Raw genomic sequence first — 7481 nt, forward strand, 5'->3', positions numbered from 1 at the left:
GTTTACCTGCAGCAAACATCTTCACGCAGTGTTCACACTGAGCTGGCCCCATGGACCTGGAACGGCAATCACTGTGAGCAGATTGTTTGAAACAGTTTCTTCCACTTTGTTTACCTGGATTTTATCTTACCAAGGGATTTACTGGGGTAACAAGGCATCGTTTTTCATCCTTATGCCCCTGACACAGGCTGTGAAATTTGGTTCAGTAATGACAACATTTTCAAGTCCGTGAATGTTATTACTTTAAAATACAGGTGGGTGTTAACTGAAGACCCTAAATAAAATGTCTCTGCACGATATTCCTAACGGTTTGGAGACACGTACAGCACCCGGAGCGATCTGTCAGTTATATTAATTTTGCAAGTGTTTTTGCTGCGAGCACAAAGTACTCATTTATCGGGATGTGATTATGCAGGATCAGGAGATCTCCTAGGATACTGACACCGATGATGACAGCAAATGGCCGTGCCTGTTGCTTAATGCGGCTGTAGCTGGACGAGGAGCCACTGATGCTGGCCTGCCGACTGCTCCACACGTAGTCTATATGCTCTATATGCTACAGGATCCATATGCGCTCTAGGAGGCCCTGAATGTCCTAATTCATGCCAAAATAAACCTAAAAGTAGCAGCAATGATCATAAAAGGAAAAAAGCCTCCATTCCTAAGTTCGATCCCTTTCCTATTCTGCTCCAATTTCCATTTTCTCTGTTGACTTTTTCTATTGGGCTCGTTCCCAACAAGGCACACAGAAAGAGCAGACTTCCATCCTATATATATTATATTACATATATATTACCCAGTACCACACTGAAAAAAATCAGGATGGAAATAAAATATGTTTTGGGGCCAGTCCCTAGCACAGATGTGTGCCTATTGTCTTCCTCAGCCTCAGCTTTCATATTATTAAAAATGTTTAATTACTGACAGACTGAAGACACATTGGTTTAGGTACCTAGCAGCTAGATGGGAAGCAGCTCCCATGCTCTCAGTGGGAGAATCTGGTCTGTGTTAGCCTCCAGCTGCTGCTCCAGAAAGGTCCCAGGTCCTTCTGGACAGTCTGGTGACCCCAACACATCTGAAAAAGCACCAGGCTCATGTCCAGGCACATAAAATTGGGTCTGGTGTGAGGGTTTCCACATGCAGCATGAGGGAGAGAAGGCAGATACAACCAGTGAATATACATTAGGATGTAGCTTAATTATGAACGTGTTAAAATAGCCTGTGTCAAGAACTAACTGCCTCTACTGGGCTGATCCAGGCATGGGAAGGTTATAAAATTGTGCCATGTCTTGGATCACATTTAATTAATTAATTAATTAATTTTTTAAGAAAACCCTTTCCAGTCAATGCTGAGGTAAACGACAAGGAGTAGCACACACATCCACACAGACAGACATACAGGATGTGCTTACAGGCATTCGGGTGGTTTGCAGTGAACAAGGCAGGGCTGAGGAATTAAGCATGATTAAACCTACCCTTCTGCTGCCTTGTGACAGCTTTACGCCGTGCTCACAAAAGCCTGCTTTGCTCGGAGAGGGACACAGCACACAATCTGCTCCCTCGCCACAGAAGTATATTCAAGCTTGATGCTGCGTTGGTGTTTGCAGGTATATTTATCTGCTGGTAAAAAAAAAAAAAAAAAAAAAAAAAAAAAAAAAAAAAAAACACAAAGGCTTATTAGGAATGCTACATATGCAAGTGAGAAGTTGCATTTGCAGTGCAGAGCTTGAATAACCATATAAATAACCATGGGCAGCCTCCGAAGAGGCTGTGTTTCTCACTAGGTATGTATTTTACCCTCGGAGTTCACCCCTGGTTTCTGCTTGTTCAGCTTATCAGATAAAATGCTCGTGCAATGAGTTGGGCTTAGAACAACTGGGTTTAAATGGTGAACCACGTATTTTGTGTCTTTTATAACTCCATTAATAACTCTCCTGATTTTTTTTTGTTTGTACTGTGCTATCACAGCACCGTGCACTGGCCTTGTGTGTGTTTTATCTTGGCTGTAATTCTGCAGTTCACGGGTTTGTCTGCCTGGCTGCCAGTACTTCCCCACAGAAGTAGGGGATGGGCACTTTGCCCACAAGCTCTTCAGAGGTATTCCAGCTGTTGGTTATTTTGGGCATTGGTGCCAAACAACACTGACTGCTGCCCTGGGTCCCGAGGCAGGAGCTATGCCAAAATTATGCACCTTAAAGTCTCCCTGCTGCTAAAGGTTGAGAAATAACTCAGCTGTGACCAGCGCAGGGGGCTGCAGCGTCATTTAATGGAGTAGACATGGATACATCAGTGTGCTGTGCTGTAAAGTCTGTCCTTCCCAGAAAAACAACTGATTTCCAAGACAAACAGAGTCTCAAGGTTCACAGCATCCACAAAAGATGTTTATCTTCCATGTCACTGCTGCAAATCTGAAATGAAGATCCTGGACAGGGACTGCACCAGGTGAGGAAGGTGTCATGGGAAAACTGATGGGAAACGCCTGTCCTCAGCTCCTGGGGATCGAGATGCTTTGAGCACAAGCAGCTCACAGCTTGGTTATGGTTTGGTGAATAAGCAGAGCTTCAGTCAGTGCAGGGGACCCACACTGATTTATACCACCTGATGCACCATCGAACCATAGAACCATCTAAGGGGGAAAAGACCTCAAGATCATCAAGTCCAACCATCACTTACCGAGTCCCACCACAAAACCATGTCCCTTGGTGCCATGTCCACACATCTCTTGGGATGGGAATTCCACCACTTCCCTGGGCAGCCTGTTCCAAGGCTTGACCACCCTCTACATGAAGAAATTCTTCCTGATGCCGAACCTAAACCTCACTTGGTGCAACTTCAGACTGTTTCCTCATGTCCTACCACTTGCCACTTGAAGGAAGAGACCCGTACCTTTTTTTTCTGCAACCAGATAGTTGTAGAGAGCTCAGGTGACTGTGGACAGTGTGTCACAAGCCTCCACACTGGCTTCAATGCATGCAGTGACCTGGCACAGTCCTTCGTGCACCCCTCAGACCCACCAGCTCCTTTACAGCCAATGCTGCTGCTCCCCTTCACCCTACTCATCCACCCTGGCTGCCAGCTTGCACAAACTAACTGACTCTCCATCGTCACGACTCTCTTTTCTTCCAGTAAACCATCTTTTCTCCATGTTTGTTTGTTTTTTTTTTTTATTATTATTATTATTTTTATTTTTATTTTTTTATTTTTCTTTCCTGTATTTCAGCCAATCACTGGTTTAAAGTTAAACACATGCTTATATACTCTGCCAGAACCAACCCTAGAACTTCCTATGTTGTTTTCTACCCTCTGTTCAGTAATTACTTCCCTTTTTTCCCCCAAACATATGATTATCCAGCTCTTATATTTATGTTCACACCCAGTTTAGGGTACATTTCATACAAAACATGCTACTGAAAGTGAAGCTCTCTTCTCCTTTCTTTTTCTCTCATTATGCATATTTGTAAAGAAACCTTTCAGTGTGTTCGCAGGGTTGGGGTACAGGAGAGCGACACAAAGCCTTCTGGAAATTGCTCTGCAAATGACGTGCCAAGGAGGTTTAGACTGTAAACCTTCTGAAACAGCAAACAGGCTGACTGTCATGGTGTCACGGTCACTAGAGCTGGAGCCACTTGGTACGGACGAGGTCCCGACCTATGCTCTTATTGGGATGGCTGAGGTGCAATCAGTGATCTACAGAGATGATATTTGCGGTTTGATGAAGCTTGTGTTTGTGAACAAGACCTTAACCCAACGGTGAACTGCTGCCATCTCTCTCAGAAGAACATAAAAGTGTGCAAGTTGGAAAAGTCAATCAGGTTTTATTGTGAGCAGCATCTCTAGTAGGACCAAGACTGGTGGTCAGTTGCCTGAATCACCCCCTTAATATAAGATTTCTTGCACAGTAGACCTGTAACTCTTCTTGGTTTTGACCCAGCCATTCATTCTCGTGTAGCAGCACAGCTCTCTAATGGAACAGGAGAATCATGCTGATGGCTAGGAGATTACTAGGTCTTTTTCCTAACTTTGTAGCTCAGGGCTGCATTGTTCCAGGCTGTGATGAACCACATCATTCACTGATGTAAATGCACTCCTGAAAATTGCTCATCCAGGTTGAACCAACACAGTCTGGGCACCTCCAAACCTCAACTTCTCCCCCTCAAAATGAGAGATCCTTTCACAAACCAAACGGTGTTGTTGTGCTGCACAAAATAAATTTGCTAGGGTTTCCTAGGTGGCTGTGGAACATAAGTTTGAGTTAAGAAGCTCTCCTTATACCAAGCACCCAAAACCCTTCTTTTTTTGAGGATCACGTACCTATGATGAATGCCAGCTGATCTCAGCATTAACTTGGCAGAGGAATTTGTCCTTTTTACACCATAACACTGCAGATCTGGGCTGTAAGGAGGATTGCAGAGCTGGTACAGGCCATAGGGACTGACTGACCTGGTGCATGCAGCATTTCTCCCAGCCTCCACCCCATTTGCAGCTTAGGAAACTCACGAGGTTTTCTGTGGAGCCTCAATAGAAATGTCATCATCCATGCTGTGTCCTGAATACTGGAGCCTGTGTAATCCTCCAGCACCCGTCAGCACCCACAGACTTTGCAGTCACTGTGGTTTCAGCAGAAACTCACTGGGTCAATAGGAGGGTGGGAGTCCTTCCATCCGCTGTAGGACACACCTTCTGCTCAAAACAAAATAACACAGTGTACATGGGCTAACTAAATGTTTCTTGTGATGTAGGGTTTCTTTTAACCCTTGGGAAATGCTGTTATGGTTCCTAGCCGACTCAAAGAAGGGAGAGGCAGCTAGGCTGGAAAACGCCACTGAGCAGCCCATAAAGTCATGACTTGTGTGTCCTTTAAAGGTCCAGAGTCAGACCTGACTCTTACCATAGTTTTTCAGGCCCTCAGGATGGTGGTGGTGAGTGGTTGGTAAGGCAAAATGTCTGAAATCAGCTGGGCAGCATCAGTCTTGACTTAAAACTTCTCACGGGAAAATGGAATGGCAAGGAGCCAAGCCCATAACTGCTAGCTAAAATACGAGAGTGTTTCCTGTACTGATTGCATGTCAAGGAGGTGTTCAGAAGCTGTGGGAACAGGAGGAAACAGGCTGCCCAGAGAGGCTGTGGGGTCTCCTCCTTGAGGAGCTCCAAAAGCCGCCTGGACGTGGGCCTGGGCAGCCTGCTCTGGGTGTCCCTGCTTGGGCAGGGGGGCGCCAGGGGCCTCCAGGGGGTTCTGCCAGCCTCAGCCATCCTGTGATGCTGTGAAATCCCCTCCTGAGATGCTAGGCATGGCCACAACAGGGTGCACAGCAAAGTCTACCAGCACAGGGGCAGGGAAGTGCCTTGTTCAATCTGTGTTGGAAGCTACTTAAGAAAGACCTTTTCAAAACAGAGGGCACAGAATGAGAAACCTTTGTATAGAGGAAAGTGTGTGAGCTCCTAGTTAATGCACCAAACCTTGTTCACGTTGCCCAAGGCTTTGCCAAATGTGTGTCAGGCTCTTCATTGTGGCTTGAGATGTTACATCCCACAGTCTTGTCCCAGCAGCTGACACCTGATGTGACCTGCAGTGACTTTCTGCAGCTCAGTAACCATCAGTAAGAGGGTGCCAATCCTCCCAGCAGCTGCAGGACCTGCACAGAGGCTGTACCAGGGCTACACCCCCAGAGCCAGCAAAGGAACAAGCACCGTGTGGCTGGGGTTACCTCCTGCTGCAGCCTCGCAAGCAGCTCCAGGGAAGCATGGGTTCTCTATAGGAACCCATGAAACCTCACCTAGGAGGAAGGTGGAAGGGATTTACCCCAATCACCTAAATCCATTTACCCAAATCACCTAAATTCTAAGCCAGAAGCCCATACCTGCTGAGCTCCATACATGAAACCTTCTCCATCACCTTTGATGCTGACACAGAGCAAAATCTTCCAGATTTCTCAAAACCCCCAGTGGTACCCCCTTTGTGGTACCCCTTTGCGGTACCCTGCTCTTCCTGAAGCAGAATTTGGGCACTGCGCTATCCAAGTGCCATTTCGGATGGCTCAGCAAATAGGGTGCAATGATTTGTGCTGAATACAATTCAGCAGAGCTGAGGCAGGCAGCAGAGCAGCTGAAGGGCTGCGTGACCTCTCCACATCAACTCCAGAGCTTCAGCAGAGCCACCCCGGGAGATGCTGACCCCAGCCAGAGCCCCTGCTGGCACAGCAGCATCACAGGGGAGTTAGTCACTGACCCTAAAAAGTGCTTTGGGGTTGCTCAGCCATGGTTTGACCAGACAAAAGCAGCACGGTGTCTGTGTGCATGTGATACTCCTGGATGGTTACACCACACTTTCCCACTGAGATTTCAAAATACCTTTGGCTGCTTCCTTCCCTAAAGCTGCAGTTGGAGCATCTGCAGGGAAAGAGAGGAAGGGATGCCTCTACACTAACAGCTTCCCATCTCTTGTTAAAAAAAAAAAAAAAAAAAAAAAAAAAAAAAAAGATCTTAAGGCTCTTTCTGCCTGGCAGAAGCTACCATTTTTAGCAAGACCTCACGTGCCCAAACACCAACGAAGACACAGCAGTTTCAGTGTGCAAACCACCAGCTGAAAGCTTTCCTCGCCCCCTGCATTGCGGCAACAGATGCACCACGATTTGACCACAGGTGATGGGAACACATCTTCTGTCTGGGGGCATAGCCCAGGACAGTTTCTTCAAGGAGAATTTTGTTTATTTTTTCATTTGTAATAACTAGTTTGGAGTCAGCCAGAGACTTTATGAACTTTTTTTTTTTTTTTTGGTAACCATGTCTCTGAATGGTCCAGCTCATGTCCATGGGGCCACCTATCTCCCATGGGTTGGTGCCATCACCCAGCACCCTGCCTGGGCTCCTTGCATGCCTGTGCCATGGCTGAGCTCTCACCCCCCTTGGTTCAGGCAGTGATGTTTTCTGAGGTCCCTTTGTTAAGGAAGCCACTGCTTCTCCCTGCCTGGCTTTATTCCCAACACAGAGTTTCTGCTTTGCAGCTATGCAAGCTTGACCGTCACGCCTCCATCCTCCAAAAATCATAAAATCTCCAAAATTGGGAGGATGCTCAGTTGTGTCATGGATTTAACCCAGGTGGAGCTGCAATTTAGTCCTAAAAGTGGAGCAGGACCTCAAAGGACCTGCTAAATTTGGCATTTGCCCAGGAAATAAAATCGCTGATGCAAAGAGAAGACGAGGGCAGTGGCAGGAGGTCCTGAGCAGGGCTGTGGAGAAGGCTCCAGGGTGCGTGGCTCTGTCCTGGCTGGTGCCTCCCCCAGGGGACACTCGTTTTGGGTGCCAGGATTTAAGATCAGCACCTGGTTTTAGGTGGCTAAATGTTGGCTTGACCCTGGTAGGATATTAATAGCAGTCTCTGCTACCCTAATTAGCAGTAACAGTGCTGATAATGGCTCAGGACCTGCCCCTTTATCATTACAGATGGCTGAAACAAATCTCCCAGCCAGCGATTTAAATATTAA

The sequence above is a fragment of the Aythya ferina genome, assembly GCF_964211825.1.
Source record: "Aythya ferina genome assembly, chromosome: 1".
Classification (NCBI taxonomy): Eukaryota; Metazoa; Chordata; class Aves; order Anseriformes; family Anatidae; genus Aythya; species Aythya ferina.